Source organism: Peromyscus maniculatus, chromosome 12 (assembly GCF_049852395.1).
Source record: "Peromyscus maniculatus bairdii isolate BWxNUB_F1_BW_parent chromosome 12, HU_Pman_BW_mat_3.1, whole genome shotgun sequence".
Taxonomy (NCBI): Eukaryota; Metazoa; Chordata; class Mammalia; order Rodentia; family Cricetidae; genus Peromyscus; species Peromyscus maniculatus.
The window spans coordinates 14,553,647-14,563,709 of record NC_134863.1 but is presented as its reverse complement, the minus strand read 5'-3'; the positions used below and the strand labels follow the sequence as shown (position 1 = coordinate 14,563,709).

At 43.6% G+C, this 10,063-nt stretch overlaps 1 pseudogene; it reads left to right on the top strand.

Annotated features, from left to right (window-relative positions):
• Nucleotides 1-1,250: 1,250 nt before the first annotated feature.
• Nucleotides 1,251-8,688, top strand: LOC107402225 (small ribosomal subunit protein eS24 pseudogene; annotated as a pseudogene).
• Nucleotides 8,689-10,063: the final 1,375 nt, after the last annotated feature.

Genomic DNA, 10,063 nt, shown 5'->3' with positions numbered 1-10,063 from the left:
AGAGCATAGTGCATTTCAAGGGCGCCTGAAGAGCAGTGCCAGGAAGCCGCCCGCTGCTGAGTGACAGACAGGAGAGCCTCCAGAGGTCCCCGGGGGGGCCCACACGTCACAGCCCTGACTCCGACAATAAACTGAACCACAGGTTAACCTTTTTAATGTTTTTATTGGTACGTCATAACTGCATATAATGTGTTGTGGTCAATTCTACCCTCTAACTCCTCCCCTATATCCACCACCCCTTTTGCCTCCCAACTTCATACCCTGTGCTTCCACCCACCGAGTCTGCTTAGGGCTTCCGGTTTGTGCAGGAGTGGAGATCGTCCACAGTGGCGCAGGGGCCACATCTCTGAAGAAAACTGATTCCGACATCACTTGCCAACTGTGCCTGGGCTAAGGGTGGAACTTGATGAGTCTCTGCCCACCCACTGCAGATAAACCTTTCATTCTACCCAGCAATTTATTATGAAGACTAGAAAGTTAATGCAGTGAAGAGGACTGGGCATGGTGGCACAAGCCTTTTAATCCCAGCACTCAGGAAGCAGAGGCAGAGGCAGAGATCTCTGTGAGTTCGAGGCCAGCCTGGTCTATAAAGCGAGCTCCAGGACAGCCAAGGCTACGAAGAGAAACCTCGTCTCGAAAAACCAAAATAAATAAATAAAGTGAAGAGGACTCTGAACTTTTTACTTCACTTATTGCTAAAAAAATAATTTGTTGTTTTTATTTAGTAAAGTTTATTCAGAAACATGTTTGTTTACAGGAAAATTATCAAGTGGGAGGAGGATAAAGACTGGTAACATAAAAAAAAATAAGTAAACAGTCTTAAAACCTGTGTCCCAATATTCTTAAGGAAAGCACTTCATGGATACAATTTGAGTTCAGAAGCAAATGCTTCCGGTTTGGTTCCTGCCTCGGGGTGACGGGTTAGCATCTGGAACCATCTGGAACCGTGTCTGCGTTCTGCTCAACTGTCCCTGGCTCTGCCAACGGCAGGGGCCGCGGTACCGTCAAGAACTTACTCTGCTCGGTCCTCCCTCCATCATGAGATTTTTGGAGACTTCAACAGTCTCTCCTCAGCGCAGACGATTTCAAACTTAGATTTATTTTCTTTGACTTTGACTTGATGGTTCAGGGAAATCACGTACATTCTTGAGGAGGGCACCTGCCGTCCCCAAATCCCTCCCTTTTCTTTTTTGCAGGAGTGTTAGCACAGGAGTGTTAGCACAGGAGTGTTAGCACACGTGGGATGTCCTATGCCAGCCAAGCCGAACGAAGCAAGTCAGCTGCAGTTTACCTTTCCCACTGATGACAAAACGCGCTTTGAACGAAGTGCCCGAAGGCAAACCCTGAAGGAGCCTGGAGAGTGAACAGGCGCAGGCAGACCGGACTGAAGCCTGAAGCGGAAGAAGCTGCAGCCTCGCTGAGTATCCCAAGTGCGTGTGACTTCTTCACCTCCTCGACTCAAGCCAAAGGCAGGCCAGGTTCTAGAACTGTGTATCCAGGACTATCAGGAAAACTCCAGAAATCACCTTGGCAAGCCAACAGGCCAAGAAAAGTAGCTGGCCCGGAAGCAGTAATAGAAACTTCTGACTTTCTTGACAAGCGTTCCTGCCTCCCGGTCCTGATGCTGCAGGACTCCTGGGCCTCAGTAACAGCACCGACAGGCACACCTCTACAGCAACCAAAGAAAGCTTGCCCTCTGGCCGGAGAGAAGTAGGAGCGAGGGTGGTGCCTTTCAAAAGTTCAAGAAAACCTAAGTCTTCTTTTTCTTCTCTCTTAATGCTTTACTCCAAACCAGCCCTAGTCACACAAAACAGCTCCAGAGTTCAGGGATCACAACTATCAGATACCCGACAGCCTCCTGTCCAGAAGATCCAGGAAAAGGAGGATCCTGTGAGCTGGAGGATGCCAGCAAATGCCAGAGAGCGTACTAAAAAAGGGTCCTTCTCACTGTGTAAAGGTCCCGAGCTCAATTCCAGGCTGCACAACACGGAATAGGTCCAAGGTCACAGACCCAGCTATCAAGTCCCAGAGAAAATGCCACACATAATGGAAGGTGGTAACTGCCAGGGCTCCGAGCCTGAATTCATGAAGGAACCATCCCCATGGAGGATGAGACACTGTAATCTGCGCCTAAACCAGTTAACTGTTCACACAGACATCACCATTTACGTGAGGATTTTAACAGAACCCAGACTCTTGCTTCACAATACCCAACTGTGCTAGATCCAATACAAAATTCCAAGCCAGCCCAGTGGCAGGAGGGAGGCCTTTGCAAGGACCATGGCAGTTGGAGGCCAAGCTGGGCGGCACAAGGAGACCTTCCCCTACAGAAAAAAAAAATCATTTAATGCTTTAGAAGCCTGGGAAATACATGCAATATTCAGGAAGAACAAAGTTATCAAAAGATGTTTTCTTGTTGCTATGATGAAGACCATGAGCAAATAGGCAAGGCAAGGGTGTATTTCAGCTCACAAGTCCTGACCACAGTTGCTCATGGAGGGAGGCGAGGCAGGAACGGAAGCAGAGATCATAGAGGGATGCTGCTTACTCGCCTACTCCCTTGTCTTTCTCAGACTGATTTCTTACACAGCACAGGACCGCCACCATCCACGGTGAGCTGGGACCTCCCCTATCAGCCATCAAAAAGAAAATGCCCCACGGGACACAAACAGAAAAGGAAGACGCTGAAGTGTCTGTGTGTGAAGATGGTATGATTTTATACATAAAAGACCCTGAAACCTCCACTAGGAAACGTCTACAGTTGTTAAAATCCTTTCCTCGAAGTAGCAGGATACAAACTTAACACACAAAAATCAGTCACCTTCCTATACATAAATAACAGACTGAGAAAAAAATCAGGCAACAGGAGCTTTCGCTATAGCCTCAATGAATAGATAAATATAAAACCTTGAAATAACTATAACCAAGCAATTGAAAAACCTGTGAATAAAAACTTTAAGATGTTGAAGAAAGCCGGGCGGTGGTGGCGCACGCCTTTAATCCCAGCACTTGGGAGGCAGAGCCAGGTGGATCTCTGTGAGTTCGAGGCCAGCCTGGGCTACCAAGTGAGTGCCAGGAAAGGCGCAAAGCTACACAGAGAAACCTTGTCTCGAAAAACCAAAAAAAAAAAAAAAAAAAGATGTTGAAGGGAGAAATTGAAGACAATACCAGAAGATATGAAGATCTCCCATGCTCATGGATTGGCAGGGTTAATATTGTGAAAATGGCCATTCCATCAAAATCAATCTATAGATGCAATACAATTCCTTCCAAAATTTTCAACATATTTTTTCACAGAAGTTGAAAAAAATTAAACCTTGTATAGGAACACAAAACACTCAGGATAGAAAAAGACTACCTAAAAAAATAAGAGAATTGCTGAAGGTATCACCATCCCAGATTTCAAGTTGTATTATAGAGATATAGTAATTAAAAAAGCATGGTATTGGCATAAACACAGACACACTGATCAATGGAATAAAATTGAAGACCTGGATACGATTCCATATACCCACAGAGAGTTAGTTTTTGACAAAGAAGCCAAAAATACACACTGGAGATAAGACGGCATCTTCAGCAAATGGTGCCTGTCAAACTGAATGGCTGCTTGTAGAAAGAATGCAAATAGATCCATATTCATCACCCTGCACAAATTTCCATTCCAAATGGATCAAAGACCTCAGCATAAGACCAAGTACTCAGAATCTGATAGAGGAAAAAGTGGAGACCAGCCTTGAACTCACTGGAGCAGGAAAGAACTTTCTGAACAAGAAGCTGACAGACAGCACAGACACTAAGAAAAACAAGTAACAAGTGAGACCTTGTCAAGCTAAAAAGCTTCTGTAGAGAAAAGCTATACAGACACTGTTGTTTCTGCGAAACAGGAGCTTACAGAATGGGGAAAGAGCTATACAAAGTACACATCTGATTGAGGGTTAATGTCTAAAATACATAAAGGACTAAAGGAACTGAACATAAGAAAATAAATACCCCAAATAATATCCAGAAAATAAATACCCCGATTAAAAAATGGAGCAGAGAACTCAATAGAGAGTTCTCAAAAGGTGAAACCCAAATGGCTGAAAAGCACATAACTGTTCAACAGCCTTAGCCATCAGGGCAGTGAAAATTAGAACTACTTTGAAATATCTTACAGCATCCAGCCTGGCCAAGATCAATAAAACAAATGACAGCATGTGCTGGCAAGGATTCAGGGAAAGAGGAACACTTATTCATTGTTGGTGGAGTACAAGTTTTTACAGTCACTATGGAAATTGGTGGGGCCGCTCCTCAGGAAGCGGGGAACAGATCTACTTCAAGATCCGGCTATATCACCCTTGGGCATACACTCATAGGACTTTCCATCTTGCTCATCTGTGCTCCTTGCTGCTTAATTCATAATAGCCAGAAACTGGGAACAACTTGGATGATGAAAATGTGGTACATTTACACAATGGAATATTATTCAGCTCTTAAGAAAAGTGAAATTATGAAATTCGTAAGTAAGTGGAAAGATCTGGAAGCAATCATCCTGAGTGAGGCAACCCAGACTCATTGCACACTTTCTCTTCTGTGTGGATGTTAGCATTTAAGCCTTAGGTATGTGTGCTACAATCCACAGACCCTCAGAGGTTAGGGACCTAGTAAAGGATAGGAGTGCGGAGAGGACGACCCAAGGATGAGGAAATAGAGTATATGATTATAAAGAGATAGGGGAAAAACTGGAACAAGAGGATTAAATAGGGAGGGGACTGGAAGAGAAGGGTAAAGAAGGAAATACAGAGAGGGACAATACCAATGGCCATATAGAAAACCATATGGAAACCTACTACTGTAAAAGCTTTCTAAAATATACACATACATGAAAGAAATCTAAATTGAGACACCAAATACTAGGGGAGAAAATGACCCAACTATATATCTTATACCATCAAGGAAAACCTCCATTGCCAAGAATAGGTTACATCTAGTGGAGTCATTAGCCAACAAGGCTCCTTGGAAACCCCCAAATATCACAGGCTATTGCCAAAGCTATTGGTTATTTTCCACAGCCTGATGTGTGGTGGTTGGAAGGATGGCCACCATAGGCTCATGAGGAGTGGCACTATTCGGAGGTGTGACCTTGTTGGAGTGGGTGTGGCCTGGTTGGAGGAAGTGTGTCACTGGGGGTGGACTTTGAGGTCTCAGATGCTCAAGGCAGGCCCAGTACTTCACTCTTCCTTCCTGCCGCCTGATGATCCAGATGTAGAACCCCCTCTCCAGCACCATGTCTGCCTTCACTCTACCATGCTTTCCGCCGTGATGATAATGAACTCAACCTCTGAACTGTAAGCCAGCCCCCAATTAAATGTTTTCCTTTATAAGAGATGTCATGGTCATAATGTCTCTTCACAGCAATAGAAATCCTAAGACATGATGGTAAGTCCCTATTGGGAAAGACAACATTTACATATCCCATCATACACAGAGCAGTCAATCTGGTACTCACTAGAAACATCCCTGTGATGACTAGCATTCATGCTTCTAGAAGGTGTTCTGCATGCTACCAGAGGAGAAAGGTAATCATCAACTCAGGAACAAACCTTCAACCTACAGTGGCAGGAACACCTACCACCATTATTCTAAGTGAACGCAGCAATAAAAATAACTCCTAAGGACATACTGTTGTACCCTAGCTCAGCACCTTGATCAACCCACATCAGAGAGGCTTCTTCTTGCAATCGATGGGAACTAACACAGAGACCCACAACTGGACAACACGTAGAGAGTGACTTTGAAGCACCTTCCCCAACAGGATGTCTTCATCAAAGCCCTCCCCTCCAATCGAGCTCAGGGGTCTGTGTGGAAGAGGAGGCAGAAAGATGGTAAGAGCCAGATGGGATGGACGACTGCATGAAAACAGGCTATTCCAGATACATCATAACTGATGCATACATGAGCTCTCAGAGACTGTGGCAGCATGCATAAGGTCTGCACAGGTTCAAGCCAGATGAGTTCCTAGCACTGAGATAGGGAGGTGGATACAGATTCCCACCACAACCAGCCAGCTATCCGCAATTGGTGGCCGTTGGCAAAGGAAAAAATAATTGTTTTCTCCACTGGAGATTCATTGGGTACATTAGCTACAGTTCAGGGCAGGCCTCTTCCCCAGCAGCAGGTGACCAACACAAAATGAACTCACTGGTATATTCATAGACCTTTGGTCTCATCAGCTTTGTTTAGACATTTTTTGTCTTATTGACCTTTTGCTTGTATACTTTTATTTCTGTTTTTTTTTTTGAGGGGATGCATGTTTATTGCTTTGTTTCTTAGAGAAAGAGAGGGAGGGAGTGAAAAACAAAGAACAGAAAGTTGAGTGGGTAGGGAAATAAAGAGGATTTAAGAGGAATTGGAGAAGGGGAACACTTGATGAAAATATATTATTTGAAAAAATGTCAATTAAAATAATAAAGAAAGAAAATGCCCCCTTAGACTTACCCACAGGCCAATGTGATGGAGGCATCTTCTCAATTGAGAAGAGTCTTTCCAAGTGACTTTAGTTTGGGTTAAGTGGGAAAAAAACCCACTACCTAGCACAGATGTCAAACCTTAAAAGTAGAAGAAATAAAATGCTGGAAGGGAGCATGGTCATCTAGAATATCCACATAGAACTGACACAAAATAAAGGCATTCTCAGAGCAAAGATAAGAGAACTTACTCTAAAAACCATTAAAGAACTCCAGGGCTGGGCACTGTTGTGCTCACTGGTGATCCCAGCAGTCAAGAGGTAGAGATAGAAAGATGAGTTCAAAGTCATCCTCCACTCAATAGCAAGCTCTTTGTTATAATTTTTTAAATTTTATAATGTTTTTAAATTTTATTTTATTTTATTTTTTGTGCATGTTAATTGTGCAAAATAAAAGTTTCATGACATTTCCATCTATACCATGTACTTGGATCATATTGAACACCCCATCCCAATATTGTCCTTCCCCTCCCCTCTCCACTTATCTTTCCTTTTCTACATCCCTACCTATCCTTTGATACTAATTGTGTGAATTCTAGCATGCATTTTGCATTTATAGCCAACATCAACTTACAGGAACAGAGGAAAATGAAACTTGAGAAATAAAGAGCAAAAGGAGTGATAACTATCTGAATAAAGAGGCTTTTTGTTCTCGAGTTCTTTAATTCTTTAACGTGTACGAGTATTGGAAGCAAGTATCGCTGCAATGTCTGAAGTGTCTGGGCGTGTATGGATACAATATGTGACAAGAACAACTGTCATGTAGCTAACTATCCCAAATTCAAACTTCTTTTTGCAGGAAAGGAGACACTCAGAAGGCTCAGGAAGCCAGGAAAGCTTGGGGTTCTTGGGGCCTGGTGAGATCACTGAGCACACAATGGCATCTGCCACATAAGCTGATGACCTGATTTCAGTCCCCAGAACCAATATGGCGGAAGGCGAAAACCAACTCCTATAAGTTGTCTTCTGACTCTGACTTCCACATATGTACTGTGGCATGTGTGCACAAGCATAAACACACACACAGAGGCACGCACACATTCACACATGCTTGCTGTGGTAGTTTGAATGTAATTGGCCCCCATAACTTCATAAGGAGTGGCACTAATAAGAGGTGAGGCTTTGTAGGAGTAGGTATGACCTTGTTGGAGGAAGTGTGTCATTGCGGGGGTGGGCTTTAATGATTCCTATGCTCAGGACGCCACCCAGTGTCTCAATTGACCTCCTGTTGTGCCTGCATGGTGTAGGACTCTCAGCTATTCCTCCAGCACCACATCTGCCTGCACACTGCCATGTTCCCTACCATGATGATAATGGAATGAACCTCTGAAACTGTAAACAAGCCACCCCAATTAAATGTTTTCTTTATAAGGATTGCTGTGGTCATGGTGTCTTTTCACAGTAATAAAAACCCAAAGACACATGCATATATATGCACAAACACACACACACACACACACACACACACACACACACACACACACACACAAGCAATGAAGAAACAACTTGGGGCTCAGGAAGCTCACAGTAACTCACGACTCAGGAACCTCAGAAGTTGCAAGACTTAAGACTGCGGGGCCCTTTTCTGGGGTGGTATAAGTAGCAAACAATTGCTAAGGAAAAGGAGACTCTTCGGTGGAAGTGCCTACAGGCTGGGCTCATCTTGAAATCACTCTGAGTCTCTTTTCTGCCTTGGCTGCTTGAGAACCAATGCCATCATAAGTGACACAGTAAGACTCCAGACTAGGAAATTCACAACTAACCATCTGCCACAGCAGGAAAAAAAATTACCTCAGATGTCCTTCACCCTGAGAAGCCAACAGTACCAAAGACAGAAATTCAGGGAAAGCTAGCAAAAAAATGTACAAAAAACACAACAATGTCATCATTGGGTTTGGATTCAGAACCCATTTGGGTGGTGGCAAGACAACTAGCTTTGGCATGATCTATGATTTTTTGGATGATGTAAAGAAGAATGAGGCTCAACACAGACTTGCAAGACACGGCACTTATGGGAAGACTTCCCGAAAATGACAAAAGGAACAGAAGGGCCAGATGAGGAAGGTCAGGGGACCGCTAGTTCAAAAGCCAGGATTGGTGTCGGCAAAAGCCAAAGAGGTAGAGGTTCTGTGGGACCTGGCCTGCTGAGGGTGTGGATGTCTAAGGAGGGACCAGTGAACTAAAAACAGAAGAACACCGTGAGTTCTAGAGCAACCACTAGAAAATACCACAAAGAGACACAGCCCCAAAAGGCAATAAATAACGATCAAACTAATCCACAAAATACCGTGGGAAATAATTATTTTTAAATGTTTTATTAATTGTGTGTGTGTGTGTGTGTGTGTGTGTGTGTGTGTGTGTGTGTGTGTGAAAGTGTGGAGGTGAAAGGACAGCTTTTAGGACTCTCCTCCTACCACTCGGATCCTAGGGACGGAACTCAGGTCCTCAGCCTTGGAGGCAGGTCCTTTTGCCCACTCAGCCATCTCCCAGGCCCTGGCAAACAAATTCCTTAAAAAAAAAAAAAAAAAAAAGATTGATTTATTTATTATGTATACAGTGTTCTGCCTGCACACCAGAAGAGGGCACCAGATCTCATTATAGATGGTTGTGAGCCACCATGTTGCTAGGATTTGAACTCAGGACCTCTGGAAGAACAGCCAGTGCTCATTGAGCCATCTCTCCAGCCCTAAACAAATTCTTAAAGCCAACCATAACAATAATTTTACTCAACATAAACTTTCTACATACCAATTTTAAGGTAGAGATTTTCAGGTTTATTTTTGTTTGTTTGTTTGTCTTAAAGACTCATATGCCTGTAATCTAGAAGAAATAAATTTTAAATATAACAAAATATGTTAAAGTACCATGGTAGGAAAAGTTTTTCTGTGTAAACACAAATCAAAGAAAGGTGAATACTATGTTAATTTTAGATAAACGAAACTTCATAGCAATGAAAATCATCAGAGCTAAATGAAGGTATTATAAGGGCAGTGAGATGGTTAGCTTGTGGGAGGCCAGTGGGGAGACCGGCACCCACATTTTACCCCAGGGTACTCTTAAGGAGAGACGGATAAGAGATTTAGATAGAAGGATAGGGGGAGGGAAACAGAAACACAGGATAGCCTCAGGAGGGCCTGGATCTGGTCCCTCCTGTCTCGTCTAAAGGGCTATTTATAGGAATACCAAGAGGTGGAGCAAAAGACCTCCCCCCAGCACAGCCAAGTGCAGACCATTTCCAATCACCTAGTAACCATGCACATGGTCAAGCAATCCTCTGATGCAGCTCTGCTGGGTAAAGCAAGCTCAGATCTCACTAGGAAACCTTCATGGGCCTCCACACTGGCTCAGTGGTAAAAGTACTTGAGTTCAATCCCCAGGACCCACATGATGGAAGGTGAGAGCTGACTCCAGCCAGTTGTCCTCTGGCGTCCATACGTGTGCTATAGTGCATACAACACATACACAATAAATAAATGAATGTTTTATTTAAAAAAAAAATAGGACATTATGGGGCTGGAGAGATCCAAGGTCCAGCAATCAAAATTCATTGTTTGGCTG